General features: G+C 49.6%; 1 protein-coding gene and 1 long non-coding RNA gene across 15 annotated transcripts in view; one reads left to right on the top strand and one right to left on the bottom strand.

The window, feature by feature from the left end:
• Positions 1 to 24,963, bottom strand: part of LOC144804990 (V-type proton ATPase 116 kDa subunit a 4-like) — a 6,844,636-nt gene that overhangs the window by 3,776,013 nt on the left and 3,043,660 nt on the right. The gene's annotated exons all lie outside the window — the stretch shown is intronic.
• The window catches only part of LOC144769542 (uncharacterized), a 38,237-nt gene continuing 32,494 nt past the window's right edge, over positions 19,221 to 24,963 (top strand). Inside the window, exon 1 of the long non-coding RNA XR_013598718.1 lies at positions 19,221 to 19,355. This is a non-coding gene — a long non-coding RNA (uncharacterized LOC144769542). The remainder of the gene's footprint in view (positions 19,356 to 24,963) is intronic.

The following is a 24,963-nucleotide window of genomic DNA, read 5'->3' as shown; positions in this document are numbered from 1 at the left end:
CCTCTTGTAAAATGTTCTTTGCCTCTGTTTTTGATTCTGGAGGAAGTTGATCCAAATGTGGCGAAATGTCACACCATAGTTGGCGATCGTACCTGCCCAATATTGCCAAGGCATTTGCCGCCCGCACCAAAAGACTAGCCATTGAAGAGAACCTCTTCCCAGCGTTGTCTAACCTCCTGCCTTCTTTATCTGGAGGAGTTGTCAAAGGAGCTGAAGGGTTGCGTGACTTCCTCAGTGCCGCTTGAGAAATTACCGAGTCCGGTTTTGGGTGCCCCGTCAAAGACGCAGGACCATCCTCCGGGGCTTTGTATTTCTTGTTGAGGCGCGGTAGTACAGGGACCACCGTCGCTGGGTTCTTTATTGCTTTAAGGCCTTCCTCCCAAACATGTTGGACAATAGGGATAGATCTTGAGGTCTTTTTATGAGGCTCTTTAAAGTCATATAAAAAAACATTTGGTGGCAACAGAAGGCATTGGTAACTTGAATCTGCTAGCCGCTCTCTCCATCAGCTTATGGAACCCCCCTATATCCACTGGCGGGGAGTCCACAGGGTCCGGACATGATGAAGCTGGGTCTGGGATGACATACTCGTCCCATTCTACCCCTTGATCAGGTCTGCCATCAAAGTCTTGGTCCTCATCCAAGGAATCATCATGAGTCCAGTGGTATCGGAGGTACCTGCGGAACTGGTGTCTGCGGCTGAGATATCACCTGAGCCGGCAATTCTGGAGAAACCATTGCAGGGGCCGTAGGGACAGGCACTGCTTGCTTAGTCGGAACAGCAGCAGGCTGTGAACATCTAGATTTGTAATCCTGCAGCATGTTGTGGAGATCCTGCAAGAGAGAAGATGGTACAGACACCATGTCTTGTTGTGGTTGGGCAGAATGATGATACCCACATTCCTGCTGGTATTCCCCTTCAGAATCCGTCTCCTGGCATTTAACTAGAAGCTGAGATGGACTGTTTGCATATCCATGTGAGTCTTGATCGTCATCGTCTAAGTCTTCATCATCCTCCTCTAACAGCAGAGCTGGAGGCAAGGGGGTAACTCTCCTAGGAGACGTCATGACCTGTTCTCAGGACACCCCCGCGCCGCACGGCCACCAGCTGTAGCGTGTGCTTTCCTCCCCGCTGCTGCCCTCAGCCTCGCTGAGCCCGCCCCGACGACCCCGCCCCCCGCTGTAGTTGGCTGCTTGTGATTGTTCTGATTGCATTTTTTGTTCCTTTGGCCTGCTACTGTACTGTCCCCATATTATTTGTTTTGTTGGCTGTTTCTCACTGTGCCGTTTCACTCTCTCTGCCCCCTGTGCCCCCCGCCCCGCTCCCCGCTTCCCGCCGCCGTGCCTGCGGCCACGCCCCCTTTTTCCTTCACTGCCCTCCCCGCTGCCGCCTCCCAGCTGCTCCTCCCTCCCTCCCACTTGGCCATACATGGCGACCGCGCGGCGCAGGTGAGTGTGACCTGTTCTCAGGACACCCCCGCGCCGCACGGCCACCAGCTGTAGCGTGTGCTTTCCTTCCCGCTGCTGCCCTCAGCCTCGCTGAGCCCGCCCCGACGACCCCGCCCCCCGCTGTAGTTGCGTGCTTGTGATTGTTCTGATTGCATTTTTTGTTCCTTTGGCCTGCTACTGTACTGTCCCCCTATTATTTGTTTTGTTGGCTGTTTCTCACTGTGCCGTTTCACTCTCTCTGCCCCCTGTGCCCCCCGCCCCGCTCCCCGCTTCCCACCGCCGTGCCTGCGGCCACGCCCCCTTTTTCCTTCTGTGCCCTTCCCGCTCCCGCCTCCCAGCTGCTCCTCCCTCCCTCCCACTTCGCCATATATGGCGACCACGCGTACGCGCAGTGGGCGCGCCGATTGTGCGCCGAAGGCGCACCAAAGGTAAGCCCGTCTGCGCCCGTCCGCGTCCAGCGTCAGAACCCCTGGCCCCCGCAGACACCAGCCCACCCGCCGGACCTACGACGCCACTGAACTCAACGAACTGAACACCGGCCGGATCCCTGGATGCTACCAAGCCACCCCGAGACGGACCCACGGCCCCTTCAGCTGCCACTCCTGCAAGTTCTCCTGCATCCGGACCTGCATCGCACCCGCACCCACCAAGCCGAGACCCAGCAGCAACTACCTGAAGTGCATCCTGCTCCACACCCGCTCCGTCCACAGGCACGCCGTAGAGCTCTGGAACCTCCTCGACACAACATCTCCAGACGTCGCCTTCCTCACGGAAACCTGGATGAACGCCTCCTCAGCGCCCGACATCGCCATCGCCATCCCAGACGGTTACAAGATCACCCGGAAGGACCGCGGCAACCAGACCGGAGGAGGCATCACCATCATCCACAAGAACACCATCCGCATCACGACCAACTCCGACGATACCCTCACAACCGCCGAGCACCTGTACTTCCAGATCCACACCGACCCCAAGACCACCCTCAGAGGCACCCTCATCTACAGACCACCGGGACCACGCACACAATTCGGCGAAGCCATCGCCGACTTCATCAGCCCGCACGCCCCCCCTCCGCTGACTACATCCTCCTCGGGGACCTCAACTTCCACCTGGAGAACAACAACGACCGCAACACCGCCACCCTGCTGGACAACCTCGCCACCCTCGGTCTCAAGCAGCTGGTGACCACCCCCACCCACTACGCCGGACACACACTCGACCCCGTCTTCTCCTGCAGCAAGGACATCACCTTCAGCCACGCCACCGGACTCCACTGGACGGACCACAGCTGCGTCCACTTCAGCTACAGAAAGAACACGATCCACCACCACCAGCAACAAGTTGCACGCAGAAGCTGGAACAAGATCACAGCCGACCAGCTCGCCGCCTCCCTGAGCCAGGACCCCCCGCCTGCTCAGCGAACCCCAGCCAGGCCGCCAACAACCTCACGAAGTGGATCAGCAACTGCGCAGACGATCTCGCCCCACTGAGGACCCCGCCCAGCAGACCCGGCAGTAAGAAAGCATCATGGTTCACCGACGAACTCAAGAGCTCCAAGAGGAACTGCCGAGCCCTCTAGAGAGCCTGGCGCAGAGACCCAACACCAGACAACATGACCACCCTCAAACTCGCCACTCGAAAACACCACAACTGATCCACACCACCAAGAAAACCGCATTCAAGGAACGACTGGACAACAACGCCCACAACAGCAAGGAACTCTTCAACATCGTCAAAGAGCTCTCCAACCCCAGCGCCGGAAACAACGACATCACCCCATCACAACACCTCTGCAACTCCCTCGTCTCCTCCTTCCACAACAAGATCGCGGACATACACAACAGCTTCAGCACTCAACCAACGCACCCCACGACAGCACCTGCACCCCCCACCACCACCCTCCGCGCCTGGACCCCGATCAACACCGAGGAAACCCTACGCACAATGAACTCCATCCACCCTGGATCTCCAACCGACCCCTGCCCTCACCACGTCTTCAACAAGGCCGACTCCGTCATCGCACCCCACCTGCGGGACGTCATCAACACCTCCTTCGACACCGCTACCTTCCCGGAGAGCTGGAAGCATGCCGAACTCAGCGCTCTTCTGAAGAAACCATCAGCGGACCCCACTGAACTCAAAAACTACCGCCCCATCTGGCTCCTCCCGTTTTCGGCCAAAGTCATCGAGAAGACCGTCAACAAGCAGCTGGCCGCCTTCCTCGAGACGAATGGATCCCTCGACTACTCGCAGTCCGGCTTCCGGGCCAACCACAGCACCGAGACCGCCCTCATCGCAGCCACTGATGACATCCGAGCCCTGCTCGACAACGGGGTAACAGCGGCCCTCATCCTCCTGGACCTCTCCGCGGCATTCAACACTGTCTGCCACCGCACCCTAGCGCAGCGCCTCAGCAATGTCGGAATCCAAGAGAAGGCACTAGAATGGATCATCTCCTTCCTCGCCGGAAGGACACAGAGAGTCCGTCTCCCCCCCTTCAGATCAGAAGCCACCAAAGTCATCGGCGGCGTCCCTCAAGGCTCCTCGCTCAGCCCCACCCTCTTCAATGTCTACATGAGCCCCCTTGCGGCCATCGCATGCCAACACAACCTCAACATCATCTCCTACGCCGACGACACCCAGCTGATCCTCTCCCTCACCAACGTCCCCGCCACCGCCAGAGCCAGCCTACACGAGGGAATGAAAGACGTAGCCGAGTGGATGAGGAACAGCCGCCTGAAACTGAACTCAGACAAGACGGAAGTCCTCATCCTGGGATCTTCGCCCTCCGCCTGGGACGACTCCTGGTGGCCCCCTGCCCTGGGCAGCGCACCCAGACCAACAGACCACGCACGCAACCTGGGCTTCATCCTGGACTCCTCCCTCTCCATGACCAGACAAGTCAACGCCGTCTCCTCGTCATGCTTCAACATCCTACGCATGCTACGTAAGATCTTCCGGTGGATCCCCACCGAGACCAGGAAGACGGTCACCCAGGCCCTCGTCACCAGCCGACTGGACTACGGCAACTCCCTCTACGCCGGAACCACTGCCAAACTCCAGAAGAGACTCCAGCGAATCCAGAACGCCTCAGCAAGACTCATCCTGGACATCCCCCGACACAGCCACATCTCCGGACACCTGAGAGACCTGCACTGGCTCCCGGTCAACAAGAGAATCACGTTCCGACTCCTCACCCACGCACACAAAACCCTTCACAACCAAGGCCCAAGATACCTCAACAACCGCCTCAACTTCTACACTCCCGCTCGCCAGCTTCGATCAACCAACCACGCCCTCGCCGCCGTCCCCCGCATCCGAAGATCCACCACAGGAGGAAGGTCCTTCTCCTACCTGGCCGCCAAGACGTGGAACTCCCTCCCGACCCACCTCCGCCTGACCCAAGACCACCTCGCCTTCAGGAAGCAGCTCAAGACCTGGCTGTTCGAGCAGTAGCGGACCTCCCCTCCCCAAGCGCCTTGAGACCCTCCGGGTGAGTAGCGCGCTATATAAATGACTGATTGATTGATTGGTTGATGTCAGGTGTAATCCGTCTCATGATAATAGTGCAAAAAAAACAGTTGATGGACAGAATGCAGAACAATGTCATACATTCACCCCAGTACAGAGATCTGTGCATACATCCATCGTTCTTTGCACTCCACACCACCCCAGTCCAACCATGGCCATATGCAAATCAGCCCTGACCCTGTGCCTCATGGGAACAGTCCAGCCCAAACTGCCAAGCCATGTCTTCCTTGGACCGGAATCAATCATGCTAGGACCGGTTTCTGGCTATCAGCCGTCATCAGCCATGATAGCTCGGGATTCCTGTCTGAGCATACCCGTCCCACTCGTGGTGACAAATGCAAAAACAACAATTGATGGACAGAATGCAGAGCAATGTCATACATTCACCCCAGTACAGAGATCTGGGCCTAAATCCATCTATTTTTGCACTCCACACCACCCCAGTTCAGACATGACCATATGCAAATCAGCCCTAACCCTGTGCCTCATGGGAACAGTCCAGCCCGAATATCCAAGCCATGTCTTCCCTGTACCGGAATCAAGCATCCTAGGATCGGTTTATGGCAATCAGCCGTCATCAGCGAGGATAGCTTGACTCCAGTGGTGTGGAGATCACAGGACTCACGTCTGAGCATACCAGTCCCACTCGGGGTGACAAATGCAAAAACAACAGTTGATGGACAGAATGCAGAACAATGTTATACATTCACCCCAGTACAGAGATCTGGGCCTAAATCCATCGTTTTTTGCACTCCACAAAACCTCAGTTCAGACATGGCCATATGCAAATCAGCCCTGACCCTGTGCCTCATGGGAACAGTCCAGCCCGTACTGCCAAGCCATGTCTTCCCTGGACCGGAATCAAGCATCCTAGGACCGGTTTCTGGCTATGAGCTGTCATCAGCCAGGATAGCTTGACTCCAGTGGTGTGGAGAGCACGGGACTCATGTCTGAGCATACCTGTCCCACTCGAGGAGACAAATGCAAAAACAACAGTTGATGGACAAAATGCAGAACAATGTCATACATGCACCCCAGTACGGAGGTCTGGGCCTAAATCCATCTTTTTTTGCACTCCGCACCACCCCAGTTCAGACATGGTCATATGCAAATCAGCCCTGACCCTGTGCCTCATGGGAACAGCCCAGCCCGAAATGCCAAGCCATGTCTTCCCTGGACCGGAATCAAGCATCCTAGGACCGGTTTCTGTCTGTCAGCCGTCATCAGCCAGGATAGCTTGACTCCAGTGGTGTGGAGAGCACGGGACTCACGTCTGAACATACCCGTCCCACTCGGGGTGACAAATGCAAAAACAACAGTTGATGGACAGAATACAGAACAATGTCATACATTAACCCCAGCACAGAGATCTGGACCTAAATCCATCTTTTTTTGCACTCCACACCACCCCAGTTCAGACATGGCCATATGCAAATCCCCCCTGACCCTGTACCTCATGGGAACAGCCCAGCCCGAACTGCCAGGCCATGTCTTCCCTGGACCGGAATCAAGCATTCTAGGACCGGTTTCTGGCTATCAGCCGTTATTAGCCAGGATAGCTTGACTCCAGTGTTGTGGAGAGCAAGGGACTCACGTCTGAGCATACCCGTCCCACTCGGGGTGACAAATGCAAAAACAGCATGGAAATAGTGATTCTTTCAGTCGACAACGGAATTGTCGATGATCCCGTTGACGATGGAGTTGTATGTGATAATACTGCCATCGTCGGCATCGTTGACAGAGTAGAGTTCGTCGACAAATGAACAATCTATGTAATTTTACTGGCAGTAATGCAATTAGGGCGCACCTCATTCGACAATATAGTCAGATTTAGGTCAAAGATTTACGGAGTAAACAAATACAAATTATCAGCATAATATAAATTTAGGTTTGGTGCCTCTCGGGACAAAAAGCACCCTACTACCTAGGTGCACATATACACAGGGATGTCAAGGAAGAGTCCCTGAGTACTTCAAACTATTAAAGCCAATATCCCGGCACTCAAATGTAACAATTTAAATTACTTATACATCAAAGAATACTCTTTGCTTTATATGTAGAACCTGAACAATTGTCCACAAGTAACAATTTCGGTTGTTATAAAAAGATAGGTTTTATTTGCACACATTAGAGAACACAATCAGAATGATTTACAAGTTCAACCAAAAATGATATGGGTTTCAATAACATCAAACTGGTCAAGAGGGAGTGGTATACAAAATATGCAGGACAGTTGATGTTTATATGTCCTCCTCTTCTTCATTCACGAGCAACAACAGCCGACACGTGTTTCGTCACGTCATGTGACTTCCTCAAGGCTGTAAGAATAGTAATTTGTTATATTAAAAATCTTTGTTTGCATGTATGTCATCTAAAGTTCTAGTTCGCAAATGGACACTTATGTCCTAGATTGCAGGAAGGTGGCGCAAGAACAGATATAGAGGAAGGAGACCTCAAAAGCAATCTGATATTATTACACCATATGTGTGGCAAAGAGATTAGAAAAAACTTTTTCACTGATTTGTAAAGAAAGTGCAAGTGACCATCACCCAAGAGACTGAGATTTGGAAAATTTTTGAATTGTAGAAGAAAAGAGAAGAAGGGGGGAGCTGACCTTCAGAATTGTTTTTGAGGTCTCCTTCCTCTATATCTGTTCTTGTGCCACAGCCTTGAGGAAGTCACATGACGTGATGAAACACGTGTCGGCTGTTGTTGCTCATGAATCAAGAAGAGGAGGACATATAAACATCAACTGTCTTGCATATTTTGTATACCACTCCCTCTTGACCAGTTTGATGTTATTGAAACCCATATCATTTTTGGTTGAACTTGTAAATCATTCTGATTGTGTTCTCTAATGTGTGCAAATATAACCTTTCTTTTTATAACAACCGAAATTGTTACTTGTGGACAATTGTTCAGGTTCTACATATAAAGCAAAGAGTATTCTTTGATGTATAAGTAATTTAAATTGTTACATTTGAGTGCCGGGATATTGGCTTAAATAGACAAATGAACAATCGGCGACGAGATGGGCGTCGTCGATGCTGTTGACGTCGAGACCGTCGACACTCCTGCCGTCGTCGTCGTCAATGTTGTCGTCGTCGAAGCCCTCGACACCGATACTGTCGTTGTCACCACCGTTGACGAACTCCTCGTCGCCGCTGTCCTCGTTGACAGCTTTGTCGACGTTGATGCTGTCGTCGACATCTTCGTCGACGCCGCTGACACTGCCGTCGATGACTCCATCATCGTCGACGAATCCGTCAACGTCGATAGTACCGTGGACGAGCCCGTCGATGGTACCATTTTAAGCTTAGGCTTCAACATCTTCGTCGACGAAGCCTTCGGCGACGAAGTCTTCATCTGCGTCGTCGACGACTTGGAACTTCTATCAGACTTCCCAGAAGACTGAGAAGAAGGTCTTTTGAAGGCTGGATCAGTCTTCATCCCAGAAGAAGGTGTAGATGGTCTTTCCCTTTCCTTTCCACCATGGTAAGGAGATTTGAACGGACCCTGGCACTCAGACTCTCTGGGGGTCTTTTTTGAGGACTTAAATGGCCGCTCCTTAGAAGGTGAAGGGGAAACCCTACCCCTTTTGACTGACCTTCTTGTAGATGAGGCTGAAGAAGAGTCTTCACTGTCACTGGAGTCTGTGTTCTTTCTGGACTTCAACTTCTGGAGCCAGGTAAGAAGCCTACCCTCACGATCCCGGAGGGTCTTAGTAGAAAAGGTGCGGCAAATCTTGCAGTCCACAGCCTTATGGTCAGGATAGAGGCAATATATATAATCTTTATGCTTATCCTCAACAAACAATCTTTTCTTGCCACAGGTGGAACATGGCTTGAAAAGGGCCTTCTTCTTCTCCTTACCAGACATTTTGGAAGCAGCCAACAATCCTGAAGAAAACTTCGGAAAGAGTAGAGATTGAGCAGAGCTCAAAGGAGACTCCCTAAGCACAACGTGCGGTAGAAAATCTGAGGCTCTGAGGTTCCTTCTGGAGGGCTCTATGGGGCGAGGCTCTTCTGATCGGCTGATGCTTAGTTTGGTCTCTTTTACAAAAAGAGGCGGATATTCTACAAAAGGGAATGAGGCCTAGGCCTTTTTCTTTCTCTTTTGTACCTACTGCTATGTTATTTTTGTTACCGAGACTCCTATTCCGATGACGGGGAATGATACAAAAGCATGGGAATCTATGAAAGTTCCAATACTGGGGCAAATTATATTGCTAGAATTACTATCAGCGGAATGTGTAAAACGATTGTTTTTACCCTTTCTGGGGTGGACAACAATATTGGCTGTTGTGACATTAATGCAATGTATGCAATTAAAACACTTCTTAATGCGTTCAGCCTGTTTGATGATAGATGCTATGTGCGTTGACAGATTTTCGGATTGAGTATATGTGACAGAAAATTCTGTTCAAAGAGGCCATTGAAATCAGGTTCATACTTCAGCAGTTCCCAACGTTTATTGATTATACTTCTGAAGTATTTTGAAATAGTGTTTTGCGACCTAAAACAAGTGCTCGAGATTCAAGATTTTCTAAAGGTTTTGACAGATATCCTCTGTTGGCACATTTCTTTTTTTTGTTCATCTAGCATATTCTTGCAAGATATCAGATCTGAAGAAATTCTGGTTCTCAAAAATTGACAGGAAGGTAAATTGCGTATCATGATGTTTGGATGAAAACTGTGGTATAGCAAAGCATTGTTACGATCAGTGTTTTTTTGGACATACTGGTACATATGCCTGTCTCTGTAATCTCCATCCAGATGTCTAGAACTGAATTCTAGGATTACTGGTGTTTAATGTTCGGATATGATCTTCTAGTCTTTGTTTTGTGCTTATCCAAATGAGTAAAATATCATTGACTCAGCGATAATAGATTATCAAATTTTTTGTCCAAGACGGATTAGTCAGTATGAAGTCATGTTCGAATTTGGGAATCAACCTATTTGCATACGCAGGAGCTCCTGGGATACCCATGGATGTCCCACTGAGTTGAAGAAAGAACTTGTTGACCCACTCAAAATAACTGCGATGTAAACAAAAGTGCAAGGTTTCTAGCAGAAAAGCGTTGTGGGCTTTAGGTGCTAGTTGTTGTAAAAATGACCATTCGATCGCTTCAAGCCCTTCATGATGAGGAATTGACGTATACAATGCCATAACATGTATAGTGCACAGCCACCAATTTTGGGCATTTTTTTTTGGGAGTTCTTCCAACCAGAGTAAAAAATCAGTAGTGTCTTGAATGTAGGAGCACTATGTGGGTTGGTAGACAACCGCACAGCTGGTTTAACAAATAATTTGAAAGAACTGTTCAGTCTTTAAGGTAGGGGCTCCTAAGGTGTCGTCCTCTGCCCAGGGGACGAGTAGAAATACTGAAAACAAAGTGCTGTCAATTGGAAATTGATTGCATCCCTTAGGGCACACTTGTGTCGGGGGGGTCATAAGCCTCCACAATTTTGAAGAAACTTTATAACCAATTTATTCAGATTTTGAAGATAATATTTTAATCCAATATAGCCATTAAAGTATGTTTCCCCACATACTTAATGTAATTCATACAGTTAATACTTGTAGTGTCAATAATTATTTCCTCCAGCTCCAATGCATTTCGGGCTGCTGCCCTTCGTCTGGGAGCATCTAAAAAAATGACATAAAAAACACTCATGTATGTTCCTCCTAAATCTTAAACGAACATACCAAGTTAATTGATATAAAAATACGAATCTTGTGAAAATACAAATGTTACACAATGTGGTCTACAATAGTCCTATAGTGGTATCAATGAACAGGTCAGGGCACGGTAAAAGGCTGGAACATGCTGTTAAGGTTACCGTTCGTGTGTGTGAAGGAAGCGGCTCTACTCCGTGTGAAACACAAAGTGTGGTATTACGCGATTAGAAAATGCCGTATTGACATTGATAAAGCCAAGGTTTCTAAACAATGGTGTTCGGGTGAAAATGTGACTCGTTATAGACAGGCGCGGAACGCTGCTCAAGTTAAACGTAACGGGGTCAAAGCGGCATGCTCGGCTGTAAATTGTGATCTTAAGCAGCTTTAAAGTGACTTACGTTTGGAGAAAATGATCAAACAGAAGTTTCAGACGTGTTCGCGCTGGTACAAAGACGCTCAGCAGTGGAGTGTGGAGCTAATGCGGAAGTGTAAATTAAACCCGGTGTGCCGATCACGTGACCGTGAGCATAAAGCTAAAAATAGGGCTGTGTTCTAAGGGATTCATGTTGCAGTGTGTAACAACGAAGAATGTTTCCAATAAATCTAAACATGTGAATATACAAATAAAGCAAAAGCAAACATTATATAATGTGAAACATTACATAAATGGTGATACATGAGAAATAATTAAAATAGTTGAAAAACGCTTGTGGGTGCTTAATACTACAATAAGGATTTCAATTTCCAATTGAATGTAGAAGCACCATGACTGGACTAAAGAATGTAAAAAAATGTCTAAATATTTATCCGACGGTTTAAACGTTGAACTACACCCAGAAACTATTGGACGAAAAGGAGGATCCTCACTGTTTTTGTGTCCTTTTGACACCCCTGCACCCTTGAAATTATTCTCAATTTGCGATTCTCAAATGGCGATTCGCAAATTGAAAAGAACTTCCCAGTCATTCGTATGGGCGCCCATAGAAATAAATGGGAAAGTATTCCTTAATTGCGATTCGCAATTAAGGAATATTAAGAAATCGCTAAAAAATTGCGATTTTTTAAATACATCCCTATTTGCAATTCTCAAATAGCGATATCTAAAAAAACGCTATTTGAGAATCGCAAACCAGGATGTTGATACATTTGGCCCTTAGTCCTAAATTGATCTAATCTATGTGCATTATCTCAAGAGATGCTGCTAAACATTAGTAAATCATAGCAAAGACATGGCTGCGCACTGGTGGTGACGAGGACAAGGTATGCACTACCGAAGTGAAATCAAATATGTTAAAAAACACCTGTTCCTTTCATGAATATACTTAAAGCATTGCATTTTTATTACATTGTTCAACTGGTATACTACTATGCTAATACAACTAAACATTCTTGTCACCTGATAGGTTAATAAAATCATATGAACAAAAAATATATATTCCGATTAAATCACGCTTCCATCGGCAGTTAATGGTCAATTGTATTGAGGGCCCGATGCATTTCGGGATGAAAGTCACTTCGTCAGGGGCCAATTTAAAAAAGAAATACCAATAGTACAGGTATGGAAATAACATAGCTGGAAGGGTATCGATGAATCAGCCATAATTGTGTAATGCTATTATATTAGTGAACCAACCGAACATCGATAGCAGTGTGCTAGTATCGCACGTAGCAGACAGTCAGGTGAATAGATACTTAGTCAACAGATGGATAAAACGTGCCTAAGGAGTAATTGTGGGAAAACAAGTATGTAGACCCAATATTCCAAAAGAATGACGTGCCAACTGCCTGGACTCTACCGATGTGTGTATTGAAACCTAAAAAGATCACCAACCAATCCTCCAGAAAGGCTACAAATTAAATACTTACTGGTATTTTTAAATATCAAGAGCCACTGTTATCAAAGAACAGCTAGGATCTGTGGAAAATAAACAAAAAAATAAACTCTCTCGTTCTATTGCAAGGTAAGACATGAATCCACTGTGAAAGTTTATAAGACTGAGACACCTGCGAATATAAAACATGCTGAACTAAACCATCTGCAGCTCATCCAGTTAAACTTCGTAACAGTTTGACTTACCTGATACTCTGCTGCAAGCAACGAGTCCGCTGCAAAATAACAAACAAAGACCTTATCACCTTCCTTTCTAGGGTGAACTTAAAAAAAAGCTCACACCCTCAAGGGAACATACCTGTGAACAAATTAACTTGTCTTCCCAATGTGGCAGATCATGATGTATCAAAAAGCATAACCGTTGTTTGTTCTGCTCCCTGCGGACACGGACGCTCCCCACGCTGCTCCCTGACCCGCCTTGCCTCTCAGCTGAGTATCGTTTCGCAGCTCCGCTGCTTGCTTTAGCCACTTGCACATTGTTGCTTGATAGTGCCTGACTCACTCATCTGCATAGCGCTATTGTTGGTATCTGTGCGCATTTGTAATTACTGCTTTGGAATCGCTTGATCTTTTCAGCGCCGCTCTGCAGCTTGCCCCGGCCGCTGCTACCTGCCTGGCATCGCATTTCATTTGCCGCTTTTCTGCGCTGTGTGTCACAGAGGACGCGGTCGATTTCGGCAGGCTTAGTCCAGCTGATCGATCCCGTAAGGCCGCCGGCCATTTTGTTGTTGTGTTGTTGTTTATCGCCCTGCCCTAGTCCACACCCCGCTCCCACCTTCCCAGCTGACCCGCCCTCCCACGAAGCCCTTCCTCCGCACTCTGACCCTAACGCGCTGTGACCGTTCTGCTCCCTGCGGACACGGACGCTCCCCACGTTGCTCCCTGACCCGCCTTGCCTCTCAGCTGAGTATCGTTTCGCAGCTCCGCTGCTTGCTTTAGCCACTTGCACATTGTTGCTTGATAGTGCCTGACTCACTCATCTGCATAGCGCTATTGTTGGTATCTGTGCGCATTTGTAATTACTGCTTTGGAATCGCTTGATCTTTTCAGCGCCGCTCTGCAGCTTGCCCCGGCCGCTGCTACCTGCCTGGCATCGCATTTCATTTGCCGCTTTTCTGCGCTGTGTGTCACAGAGGACGCGGTCGATTTCGGCAGGCTTAGTCCAGCTGATCGATCCCGTAAGGCCGCCGGCCATTTTGTTGTTGTGTTGTTGTTTATCGCCCTGCCCTAGTCCACACCCCGCTCCCGCCTTCCCAGCTGACCCGCCCTCCCACGAAGCCCTTCCTCCGCACTCTGACCCTAACGCGCTGTGACCGTTCTGCTCCCTGCGGACACAGACGCTCCCCACGCTGCTCCCTGACCCGCCTTGCCTCTCAGCTGAGTATCGTTTCGCAGCTCCGCTGCTTGCTTTAGCCACTTGCACATTGTTGCTTGATAGTGCCTGACTCACTCATCTGCATAGCGCTATTGTTGGTATCTGTGCGCATTTGTAATTACTGCTTTGGAATCGCTTGATCTTTTCAGCGCCGCTCTGCAGCTTGCCCCGGCCGCTGCTACCTGCCTGGCATCGCATTTCATTTGCCGCTTTTCTGCGCTGTGTGTCACAGAGGACGCGGTCGATTTCGGCAGGCTTAGTCCAGCTGATCGATCCCGTAAGGCCGCCGGCCATTTTGTTGTTGTGTTGTTGTTTATCGCCCTGCCCTAGTCCACACCCCGCTCCCGCCTTCCCAGCTGACCCGCCCTCCCACGAAGCCCTTCCTCCGCACTCTGACCCTAACGCGCTGTGACCGTTCTGCTCCCTGCGGACACGGACGCTCCCCACGCTGCTCCCTGACCCGCCTTGCCTCTCAGCTGAGTATCGTTTCGCAGCTCCGCTGCTTGCTTTAGCCACTTGCACATTGTTGCTTGATAGTGCCTGACTCACTCATCTGCATAGCGCTATTGTTGGTATCTGTGCGCATTTGTAATTACTGCTTTGGAATCGCTTGATCTTTTCAGCGCCGCTCTGCAGCTTGCCCCGGCCGCTGCTACCTGCCTGGCATCGCATTTCATTTGCCGCTTTTCTGCGCTGTGTGTCACAGAGGACGCGGTCGATTTCGGCAGGCTTAGTCCAGCTGATCGATCCCGTAAGGCCGCCGGCCATTTTGTTGTTGTGTTGTTGTTTATCGCCCTGCCCTAGTCCACACCCCGCTCCCGCCTTCCCAGCTGACCCGCCCTCCCACGAAGCCCTTCCTCCGCACTCTGACCCTAACGCGCTGTGACCGTTCTGCTCCCTGCGGACACGGACGCTCCCCACGCTGCTCCCTGACCCGCCTTGCCTCTCAGCTGAGTATCGTTTCGCAGCTCCGCTGCTTGCTTTAGCCACTTGCACATTGTTGCTTGATAGTGCCTGACTCACTCATCTGCATAGCGCTATTGTTGGTATCTGTGCGCATTTGTAATTACTGCTTTGGAATCGCTTGATCTTTTCAGCGCCGCTCTGCAGCTTGCCCCGGCCGCTGCTACCTGCCTGGCATCGCATTTCATTTGCCGCTTTTCTGCGCTGTGTGTCACAGAGGACGCGGTCGATTTCGGCAGGCTTAGTCCAGCTGATCGATCACGTAAGGCCGCCCTGCCATTTTGTTATTGTGTTGTTGTTTATCGCCCTGCCCTAGTCCACACCCCGCTCCCGCCTTCCCAGCTGACCCGCCCTCGCCCCTCCCCCCTCACCACCTTTTATGACAGGAATATCCACGCGCAGCGTCTACGCGCAGCGACCGCGCCCAATCCGCGCCGAAGGTGCGCCAAAGGTAAGCCCGTCTACGCCCGTCCGCGCCTGGACCGCGCCCAGCGCCAGACCCCCTGCCCCTCGCGCTGCCCAGCCCCCCCGCATTACCTACGATGCCGCCACCCTCCTAGCCCTTAACCCTGGCCGCTCCTCCAACTGCGTCCAAGCCGCTCCTGGACACACCCATGGACCTTTCTCTTGCTACTCCTGCAAATTCATCGGCACCGACAACTTCTCCGCTACGACCACACCACAGATTCCCGACCCCAACCACCTACAATGCATCCTTCTCAACACCCGATCGGTCCACAGGCACGCCATTGACCTATGGAATCTACTAGACACCATCTCTCCAGACGTCGCCTTCCTAATAGAAACATGGATGAACGCTTCCTCCGCCCCAGACATCACCATTGCCATCCCAGTAGACTATAATATCACACGCAAGGACCGTACCGGCCACACAGGAGGAGGAATCGCTATCGTCCATAAAAAATCTATCCGCATCTCAACCAGCTCCGACGCCAACCTCGCCAACTCCGAACACCTTCACTTCCAGATTCACATCGACCCCAAGACCACACTCAGAGGCACCCTCCTATACAGACCACCAGGACCCCGCGCAAAATTCAGTGAAGACATCACGGACTTCATCACTCCACACGCGCTCCCCTCCAAAGAATACATCCTTCTGGGAGACCTCAACTTTCACCTCGAAAAGAACAACGACCGCAACACCACCACCCTCTTGGACAACCTCGCCAACCTCGGACTTAAACAACTGGTCACTTCCCCCACCCACATCGCAGGCCACACACTCGACCCCATCTTCTCCTCCAGCAAACATGTCTCCTTCAGCCATACTACGGATCTCCTCTGGACTGACCACAGCTGCGTTCACTTCACCTACAACAAGCCGAAACACATCAACCACCTCCAACCAACTCTACAAAGAAATTGGAACATAATCACCATCGACCAGATCTCCTCATCGCTCCTTCTAAACACCCCTGCCCACTCTTCTAACCCAGACCAAGCCGCCGCCAACCTCACCCTATGGCTATCCAACACCGCCGACACCTTAGCACCTCTGAAAAAACGTCAAAGCAAACCTGGCAGCAAGAAGGCCTCATGGTTCAACGATGATCTTAAGAAGTCCAAGAAACTCTGCCGCTCTCTTGAAAAGGCCTGGAAAAAGGACCCAACCACCAGCACCAAGGACGCCTTCAAAAACGCCACCCGCATACACCACCAACTAATCCGAAAGGCCAAGAAAACAGCATTCAAGGATCGACTAGACAACAACGCCCACAACAGCAAGGAACTTTTCAACATCGTCAAGGAATTTACCAATCCCTCAGCCAACTCCAACGACATCACCCCCTCTCAAGCCCTCTGCGACTCCCTAGCATCATTCTTCCACAACAAAATTGCAGACATCCACAACAGCTTCGACAACCAACCCGGAGACCAACCCACCCAACCATACGATGAACATTCTCCCCCCCTGAACACCCTTAACGACTGGAACCCAATCTCCACGGAGGACACCATCCGCCTGATGAACTCCATCCACTCAGGATCCCCCACAGACCCATGTCCTCACCACATCTTCAACAAAGCAGACTCCATCATAGCACCACACCTCCGAGACGTCATCAACTGCTCCTTCAACTCCGCAACCTTCCCGGAAAGCTTGAAATACGCCGAACTCAACGCCCTCCTGAAAAAACCCACAGCGGACCCCACCGAACTCAAAAATTACCGCCCCATATCACTCCTCCCTTTCCCGGCCAAAGTCATCGAGAAAGCCGTCAACAACCAGCTCGCCGCTTTCCTCGAAGCCAACAAATCCCTCGACTCCTCACAATCTGGCTTCCGAGCAAAACACAGCACTGAGACCGCCCTCATCGCAGCAACTGACGACATTCGAACTCTACTGGACAATGGAGACACAGTCGCCCTCATCCTCCTCGACCTCTCCGCTGCCTTCGACACAGTCTGCCATAGCACCCTTCTACAACGCCTCAGAAACATCGGAATACAAGGAAAAGCACTTGATTGGATCACCTCGTTCCTCACCGGAAGAACCCAGAAAGTCCGCCTTCCACCATTCAAGTCCGAGGCCTCTGAAGTCATCTGTGGAGTACCACAAGGATCCTCACTCAGTCCCACCCTCTTCAACGTATACATGAGCCCCCTCGCGGCCATCGCACGCCAACACAACCTCAACATCATCTCTTACGCAGATGACACTCAACTGATCCTTTCTCTCACCAATGACCCCAACACCGCCAAAACTAACCTACACGAAGGAATGAAAGAAGTTGCCGAATGAATGAAACACAGCCGTCTGAAACTGAATTCAGATAAAACTGAAGTCCTCATCTTAGGTACATCCCCCTCTGCATGGGACGACTCTTGGTGGCCGGAAGCCCTTGGAAAAGCACCCATCCCGACAGACCACGCACGGAACCTAGGCGTTATCCTGGATTCCTCACTTTCAATGAACAGACAAGTCAGCGCCGTATCCTCATCCTGCTTCAACATTCTTTGCATGCTCAAAAAAACATTTCGTTGGATCCCCACCGAGACCAGAAAAACAGTCACCCATGCTCTGATCACGAGCCGACTGGACTACGGTAACACCCTCTACGCAGGAACTACCGCTAAACTCCAGAAGAAACTCCAACGAATCCAAAACGCCTCAGCCAGGATCATATTAGACATCCCGCGTAACGAACACATCTCTGGTCACCTGAGAGACCTCCACTGGCTACCCGTCAACAAGAGGATCACTTTCTGACTGCTAACCCACGCTCACAAATCACTCTACGACATCGGACCAGAATGCCTCAACTCACGACTGTCCTTCTACACCCCCTCCCGCCAACTGCGCTCTTCCAACCAAGCCCTCGCCACTGTACCTCGCATCAACAAGACAACCATGGGAGGCAGATCCTTCTCATACCTGGCTGCTAAAACATGGAACTCACTCCCCACTTACCTTCCCCTTACCCAGAACCACCTAGCATTCAGAAAGCAACTTAAAACGTGGATATTTGACAAATAATCCCCTTCCCCTCCCTAAGCGCCTTGAGACCCTCTGGGTATGTAGTGCGCTATATAAACTCTATGACTTGACTTGACTTGACTTGTTTCACACATGTATTTTAGTCCCATGAACTCGGAAGCGGCCCCATCAACAGAAACCGGCGTAGAAAAGTTATTCAAAAATCGAATCGGCACTTGTTATTCCGACAGCTAATAGTTGAAAGACGCAGAGTATAGTCATTTTAAAATCTAAAACAAGAAGGTCTGTCGGAATACCAAGTGCTAATTTGATTTTCAATTAACTATTTTCAGGTGGCCTATCTTTCTCTAACAACATTGATGATTTAAGAACATTGATGAGACAAAGCATCCACCCGCAATACTTTGGGGTTGCATTGAAAATTAATTATTTGCGCATATCGGAACTCCATTTACATTGTTTATACACACCTTGAAGGATAATATTCAAGGCATGTTTCTTGTTTTTTCATTTGATTTACTTTGTGTATATAGTTTTCTCATTCCTCCACTTTCATGGTGCCAGCTATACTCTGGCTTAGCTTCTTCTGGCTTTTGATGACATAGCAAAAGATATGCATATTTTATGATTCCCTTAAGTTGATATCTCACAATCACACCTGTTGATTCCTTTAGGCTCACCAGTACCCCCCCCCATCATCTCTTTTTAGACTACATTGTCAAAATGAACATATGGTTGGGAATGCTTTTTAAGTGTTGTATTACATGTCACTATATTGATATATATCTTTGCTACAGATGTATACGTTGCTTTTAAATGTTAATGGTATGTGATTCTTGGTTGTCTGTGTGTGGTTTTATATTGTATGCATTTGTAAGTCTTGCAGCCCTGATGACCCACGGGGGTGTCCTGTGTCCATTGATGATGTTACGAAGCTAGGATCCCTGCTCGTGACGCAGCGACCTCGGAGGCCCCGGGACTGTGGTTCATCTGGCTGCCTGGTGAGTAAGGTCCCGACCTTTGGGCCCTTGTTACATTTGTGGAGTGGCTGCACTGTGCACACGTGGGATGAGGGACTCTGGTGCAGCCTCTTGTGGGGTGTGTAGGAGGGCTGGACTCGTCCCCCCCTCGATCTTCTTCATCACCTAGCGCACACAGCTTAGATTGCTGCTCAGATGTGGCCCCTATGAGCGGTCTTGCTCCATGCATTAATCTGACCCCTTGTTCTTGCGGATTGAGGTCAGTGATATTCTGGGGCTGCTAAAAGTTGATTAGGCCCTGATAAGCGACTGGCCCTTTGCCTGCTCTTGCCCATATCTTTGCAACAGGTTCGGCAACCAGCGCTTAGTAGGGTAGTAGCCTCGCCCCTCACACCTACACAGCCACTACTCCTATTTGGAGGCGTCTTTTGCTCATCCTGGTGGTGTTATTTATCCTTCTTGTGAGTGGCTTGCTTTTGTGCTCTGGGGCACGCTGGGTCTTGGTTGGATCCCTCTACCATAACTCTTCTCTGGGAGCGCTGCTGCCTGGAGGGCCATGCCACGCAACAAGGCAGGCAAAGGGGCTACACTGTCCCTAAAAGAGGATCCTGTCACCTAGTTGTGGAGCAAAGCTGGTCCCACTGCCTCTCCATCTATGGCGTCCTCATCAGAAAGCCCAGATGATCCTCTCACCCGACCTACTATGACGTAATTTCTGCAAGAAATTAAAACTGAAATTGGATCTCTTAAATCTGACGGCCAGACTTTTACAAAGGAAATCAGAAAGGAGGTAACAGACATTGGGGAGAGGGAAGATGACCTTGAAAAAACAGTGGACACCCGTACCGAAGACCAGGATCAACTCTGGCAGTGCCCAGCCCATCTTGAAGACCAGCATATCGACCTGCCACTGAGGCAGGAGGATTTGGAAAACAGGAGAGGCGTAACAATCTTCGCCTCTGAGGTGTGCCACGGGGGGGGGCGGAAGGTGCTGAGATAATGACCTTTGTTGCACAGCTCCTCCAAGAGATTAGAGAAGATGACGATGCCTCCCCCCCCCCGGTGCTAGATAGGGCACATCGCGCTGCCGCTCCTCTGGACACTCGGGGCTTGTCCCTGATATATTGACTAGGGTACACTTTTTCAAGGAGAAAGAGGCAATTCTTCAAGCAGCACAGCACATTCTTCAGTGTTGCGAAAAAAAATATTTGATGCCTGCTAATTTTTAGAACTGGATATTTGGTCTCCATCATGGTCAAACTGCATGTCTTTAAGATGAAAGAGGCCATTCTGAGTGCAGTGAGGAAGAAGGCGGACATCTCCTTCCAGAACTTCAAGTGTTCCATATTCCAATGATTTGGCGCCTGCCACCCTCGCACGACGACAACTCCTGAGGCCCATCACCGCCAAGCTGAGAGATGAATACATCTGCTATCGCTGGTCGTTCCCCTCCGGCTTGGCCTTTGAATATAAGAGTAAAATTACCAAAGAGGCAGCAATGAAGCTAAGGTGAACGAGTGGTGGTAGTGACGCGGGTCCCGCATCGCAAGCCCGAGCGGGTGCTCACGCTGCTGTCTCCTGCCCAAGGAGGGGCTATCATACTGCTCCTGTGACGAGGGGGAAATCTGCCGCCCCAGGAGGGGAATCCTAACTCGGGAGAATTGCTGCCGCCTAGCGCACGGGACTCCACTGACCAGGAGCCCGTGCGCTCTTCACCTGGGACAGAGGGGAGGGACACCCTCGCAGCTGACGTCACGACAGCCAGGCCTTATCACATCTCGCGGAACCCGCTGGCGCGGGTCCAGCATCGCAAGCCCGAGCGGGTGCTCACGCTGCTGTCTCCTGCCCAAGGAGGGGCTATCATACTGCTCCTGTGACGAGGGGGAAATCTGCCGCCCCAGGAGGGGAATCCTAACTCGGGAGAATTGCTGCCGCCTAGCGCACGGGACTCCACTGACCAGGAGCCCGTGCGCTCTTCACCTGGGACAGAGGGGAGGGACGCCCTCGCAGCTGACGTCACGACAGCCAGGCCTTATCACACCTCGCGGAACCCGCAGGCGCGGGTCCCGCATCGCAAGCCCGAGCGGGTGCTCACGCTGCTGTCTCCTGCCCAAGGAGGGGCTATCATACTGCTCCTGTGACGAGGGGGAAATCTGCCGCCCCAGGAGGGGAATCCTAACTCGGGAGAATTGCTGCCGCCTAGCGCACGGGACTCCACTGACCAGGAGCCCGTGCGCTCTTCACCTGGGACAGAGGGGAGGGACGCCCTCGCAGCTGACGTCAATATATAATGCCTAGCAGCTCCCGCAGCGCGGGGCGCGCGCGGGGCGAGCCGGGCGAAGCCCGGGCAAAGGGCGGGCCCTCTGTGGCCCTCAGAGGCCAGCGGAGGACGGGACGGGCCACCCCACTTGGTTTCTTTGGACGAGGAGGTACCTATATTTTTAACCTTCCTATAATTCTGCCATTCCATTTGTTCATTGACTCCCATGTAGCAGTGTTTTCCATTAGTCATGTTCATTTGGGAGGAGCTGAATGCCCTGTGTGGCACAAAGTATGTACCGGAAGCCTTGACCCCTCCTAAATTGGGTACAGACACTGACCAACTTAACTGCACTCTATTTGATGTACCTTTATCCCCCGATAAAACTCATGCTCAAACCAACACCATGTCCCGGGAATCAACCAGCAAAAGGGAGCATGCTGAGGTCAAAAATAAGGCCAACGATGATAATCTACCAAATGTTGAGGTGGACAAAATGTGCATTAGCCCCCCATTGTGCCCCTCTAACTCAATTACACTAACACCGGCTAAGAACTTACTGGCTCAGATTGAGCAACTTTTAATCTCGGCTTTATCACCTTTGATCATAAAAATCAATGATCTTGGGGACAGGTTGACCCTTATCGAAAAAACAATAAAAAAGAACTATTCATCAACCGAAAAAATTGATGCACCTATTTGCCCTACTCCCTCTATCAATTATGAAATGTCCAAACCCACTGCATGCAGAAAAAATCAAACTTTGGAACCCCCCTTCGTTACACTCATTCCAAGAGGCCCGAATGTTACTCTAAACACCGTACTCGTACCACATAGAGCACCCAGGACCACACCTGATAGAAGGCACTGCATCAATCTACCCCCCGAAGCCGCTCCATTCGTGACTGTTCTCTCTGGGGCCCCTGCATTGAGTCACGGCAAAATTGAAACTCATCAGGATTTGCTTAACAAAGCGATTTTTTGGTTAAAACACAACAGACCGTTGCCACCTGCACTAGATGGCAGAATCCTGAGTGTTAGGAGGGTGGGGTGGCTAGGTACGCTGCCCAAAGACATTTCGGGGGACTTGATTTTAATTAAATTTAAGGATAGGAACATTGTCCCCTACCTCTGTTCCTCCCAGCCTAAAGAAGGAGATGGTCCCATTTGTATTTGGGATCTGCATGATTTTTATCCCAGCCCCCGGTACAAATCGCTACCAAGACTAATGTCACTGAACAATAATTCTTGGTGAAAGGGGATCCCGGGTACCTTGTGCCATTAATTTTTTCTTACTTTTTTACTTTTTTGTTTTAATCCTTGACTATTCACGTATTTTGACCTGATTAGTTAAATTGTTTCTTGTTCATTTTATCCATTGACTTCTTTTAATCCTGCAAATGATTTGATGAGTTATCTTTGTATGTATGTACTTTTCTTTCTTGTTGCTTTTATGGTGTTAAACTAAAAACCGAATAAAGCTTAATTGATTGATTGATTGATTGACTGCTTTTTCCTTGTCTCCTATCTATCTGTTCCTATTCAGCATTCTTTTGTTCTTTGTCTACTTCCTTGCTCCTATCCCCTCTCACCTGAATCTTCCCCCTTGCCCGCTTCACAGCCTAGCCCCCTGTCCTTTTGTGCCCTTTGACTAAGCACTCCTTCTCCCCTTTTTGGGGAAAGATCCAAGATATATACGCTGGAGTCTCCGCATACCCGCTGAGAGAGTCCACAGCGCCAAGGGAGCCATTCACAATTGAGGTATTGTATGGCAACCCTTGCCAAAGCACTCCCTCTCCCCTTTTTTGGGAAGGATTTAGTAAAGTAGGCCTTAGAGTCTCAGAGACCCCTCTGAGAGAGTCCACTGCGCTTAGGGAGCCTCTCGCAACAGAGATGGGGAAATTACACCACTCCCCCTGGGTTCACAGCTTACTTGACTTTGGGTGCAGCTTTGACTCGCCTACCGGTTTGTGGCCCTGTCACCCTCCCCCTCCTCTTGCCATGCCGTGTCTCTAACCCTCCCCTCCTCTTTCCCTCCCCACTCTCTGTCTACTTTGCCTGCTCCTACCCTCCCACTCCCCAGAATATCTCCCCTTGCCAGCTTTTTCCCCTACCTATATGTTCCTTTTTGTTTGTCTCAACCTTATTTGTAACTAAAATTGCCATGCTCTAATAACTGTGTAACCTTTGTAAAGCTGTAACCTGCAATTTATTATCTGATACCCATGTAAAGCGGTCTGATACCTCCGGGTCTAGCCAGCGCTATATAAAACATTTTAAATAAATAAATAAATATCCTGAACAAACCAGAACTGAATTGGATCAATATTTCAGAACACTATTTATGTGGTGCACTTTACAAATATCGTCTGATACTGTTGTAATGTGCTCAAATCTGTAAAAGTAAAACTGAAACAATGTGCAAAGAAGGATAAGTTACTTACCTGTAATCCAAGTTCTCTTCCAGGGAACCCCGGAAATATTATAAAAATGATATATGAAAATCACATATATACAGCTCTCCCTCTCTCTCTCTCTCTCTCTCTTTCTCTCTCTCTCTCTCTCCTCTCCCTCTCTCTCTCTCTCGTGATAATTTGTGGCGCAGGAAGCTGTTTATTCCATCTACAAGGTCAGACGCGTTTCGGAGGTACAACCGCCTTGGTCACTGCATTCCACACTTTGCTTTCAAGTTTCCAATATATACAAACTAGGTTACTCCCTTGGTTGCCATGGCAACCGTGATGTCAGTCATGGACATAAAAGAATACTCAACAACCGTGCACAAATGTTAACACAAGTGATTGACCTACATAAGTAAAATACTATTACAGGTCAAAAAAATAAGAGATTAACACTTTATAAACTGTGACAAAACAGAATTAGAAAAATGTCCAACGACCGTGCTTGTGATCAATGGGCATATACGCAAACATATGATATAAAGTATACTACCAGATGTTAGCGCTTCCCCAAAGTTGTGTGATATTGACATATATACAACCTGGTCCAGAATAACATCGTGTACATTGGCCCTTCCTGGTCTGTTGTGTCAGAACCAACAAATTGCTGAATCCCAACTGCTATGATGTAAGCACATGCAATGCCCAATATTTGTACTGGGCATGCTTACGATTCATTCAGGCCCCTCTGTTTACTTGCCTTATTATGCCCATGTGGGCATTTAAGAAATAAATACAATAATGTAACCATTTTACAGGGTTTGAAAAGAATCTAGATAGACCTAAGGGGGACCGGCCCAATTATGTAGTGAAGCCCGTGTGGGCATGGACTATGTTTGAAAAATGTAAAATCATATATTCTCAATTATGTGACACTTGGGGAAATTGCTAAACTCAAAAATCTAAGTTT

This window comes from Lissotriton helveticus, chromosome 1_1 (assembly GCF_964261635.1).
Source record: "Lissotriton helveticus chromosome 1_1, aLisHel1.1, whole genome shotgun sequence".
Classification (NCBI taxonomy): Eukaryota; Metazoa; Chordata; class Amphibia; order Caudata; family Salamandridae; genus Lissotriton; species Lissotriton helveticus.
The sequence above is the reverse complement of the archived record's forward strand: the minus strand, read 5'-3'. Positions and strand labels throughout refer to the sequence as shown.